Below are 2500 nucleotides of genomic sequence, written 5' to 3'. Positions count from 1 at the left end.
GAGACAGAGTCCGGCCCGGCTGCTTTGCGTGGATTCTGCCTCTTGAAAAGCCCATTAACTTCTCCCTCCTGAAAGGAGAGAGTCGTTTCTGTAGTATGGGTGGGGGATGGGGCCTCTTGGGTGGGAAGGGGTGGTTCAGGACAGTCCAATTGTCTTTCAAATCTACGGTAGAACTCGTTCAGGTCGTTGGCTAGGCGGGAGTCGTTAGTGGTGTGGGGCGCTCTGGGTTTGTAGTTGGTGATGTGCCTGAGCCCTTTGGCAGACAGAAGCAGCGTCGTTAGTAGAGAACTGGTGTTTTAGTGTCTCTGAGTACAGTCGTTTAGCCTCTCTCACCGCTTTGCTAAACCTGTTCTTCGACTCCTTGAATCTGTCTCTATCCCCACTCCTAAACGCTTCCTCCTTCTCCAACCTCAACCTTTTGAGCTTTGCTGAGAACCAGGGCTTGTTGTTGTTAAAGTTCACCCTGGTACGTGTTGGGATACAGCAGTCCTCACAGAAGCTGATGTACACAGCCTCTGTGAGTTCATCCAGACTATTGGTAGCAGTCGTGAACATATCCCAGTCAGTACAGTCTAAGCACGCCCGCAAATCTTCCACAGCCTCACTGGTCCACTGTTTAGATGTCCTCACAGCAGGTTTACAGAGTTTTAGTTGCTGCCTGTATGCACGAATCAGGTGGACCAAGGGAGTTCTGTGCGAGCCGAACAGCCCCGTGACCCACAAGAGAAACATCCCCGCCAAATTCGAGCGTTTGACGGGGTCTATCCGTGAAAAAATATTCACGTTTTTGAGTGCACATGCATTTCTGCTGCAAATGCCTCTGGAAGTTTCATGCCGTTCGTATGCCAATTGTGGCAACACGAAAATGACCCGTTTTCCCATTCCGAGGGATTTCTGTGCGACCCTAACAGCCCCGTGAGCCACAAGAGACACATCCCCGCCAATTTCTAGCGTTTCACGGGGTCTATCCGTGAAAAATATAGACGTTTTTGAGTGCACATGCATTTCTGCTGCAGATGCCTCTGGAAGTTTCATGCCGTTCGTACGCAATGTGGCAACACGAAAATGACCCCTTTTCCCATTCCGAGGGATTTCTGTGCGACCCTAACTAACAGCGCCCGTGAGCCACAAGAGAGACATCCCCGCCAATTTATAGCGTTTCACGGGGTCTATCCGTGAAAAATATAGACGTTTTTGAGTGCACATGCATTCCTGCTGCAAATGCCTCTGGAAGTTTCATGCCGTTCCTATGCAATGTGGCCACACAAAAATGACCCGTTTTCCCATTCCGAGGCATTTCTGTGCGACCCTAACAGCCCCGTGAGCCACAAGAGAGACATCCCCGCCAACTTCTAGCGTTTGACGGGGTCTATGCGTGAAAAATATTAAAATTTTTGAGTGCACGTGCCTTTCTGCTGCAAATGCCTCTGGAAGTTTCATGGCGTTCCTATGCAATGTGGCAAGACGAAAATGACCCCTTTTCCCATTCCGAGGGAGTTCTGTGCCACCCTAACAGCCCCGTGAGCCACAAGAGACACATCCCCGCCAATTTCTAGCGTTTCACGGGGTCTATCCGTGAAACATATAGAAGTTTTTGAGTGCACATGCATTCCTGCTGCAAATGCCTCTGGAAGTTTCATGCGGTTCGTACGCAATGTGGCAACACGAAAATGACCCGTTTTCCCATTCCCAGGGATTTCTGTGCGACCCGAACAGCCCCGTGAGCCACAAGAGACACATCCCCGCCAATTTCTAGCGTTTCACGGGGTCTATCCGTGAAAAATATCAATTTTTTTTTGACTGCACATGCATTTCTGCTGCAAATGCCTCTGGAAGTTGCATGCGGTTCGCATGCAATGTGGCGACACGAAAATGACCCGTTTTCCCATTCCGAGGGATTTCTGTGCCACCCTAACAGCCCCGTGAGCCACAAGAGAGACATCCCCGCCAATTTCTAGCGTATCACGGGGTCTATCCGTGAGAAATATTCACTGTTTTGAGTGCACATGCATTCCTGCTGCAAATGCCTCTGGAAGTTTCATGCGGTTCGTATGCAATGTGGCGACACGAAAATGACCCGTTTTCCCATTCCGAGGGATTTCTGTGCCACCCTAACAGCCCCGTGAGCCACAAGAGAGACATCCCCGCCCACTTCTAGCGTTTCACGGGGTCTCTCCGTGAAAAATATCACATTTTTTGAGTGCACATGCATTCCTGCTGCAAATGCCTCTGGAAGTTTCATGCGGTTCGCATGCAATGTGGCGACACGAAAATGACCCGTTTTTTCCCATTCCGAGGGATTTCTGTGCCACCCTAACAGCCCCGTGAGCCACAAGAGACACATCCCCGCCAATTTCTAGCGTTTCACGGGGTCTATCCGTGAAAAATATTCAATTTTTTGACTGCACATGCATTTCTGCTGCAAATGCCTCTGGAAGTTTCATGCGGTTCGCATGCAATGTGGCGACACGAAAATGACCCGTTTTCCCATTCCGAGGGA

The sequence above is a fragment of the Petromyzon marinus genome, unplaced genomic scaffold (genome assembly GCF_048934315.1).
Source record: "Petromyzon marinus isolate PM22_M1 ecotype Great Lakes invasive population unplaced genomic scaffold, UKy_Petmar_22M1.pri1.0 PM_G_Scaffold_174, whole genome shotgun sequence".
NCBI lineage: Eukaryota > Metazoa > Chordata > Hyperoartia > Petromyzontiformes > Petromyzontidae > Petromyzon > Petromyzon marinus.
The sequence above is the reverse complement of the archived record's forward strand: the minus strand, read 5'-3'. Positions refer to the sequence as shown.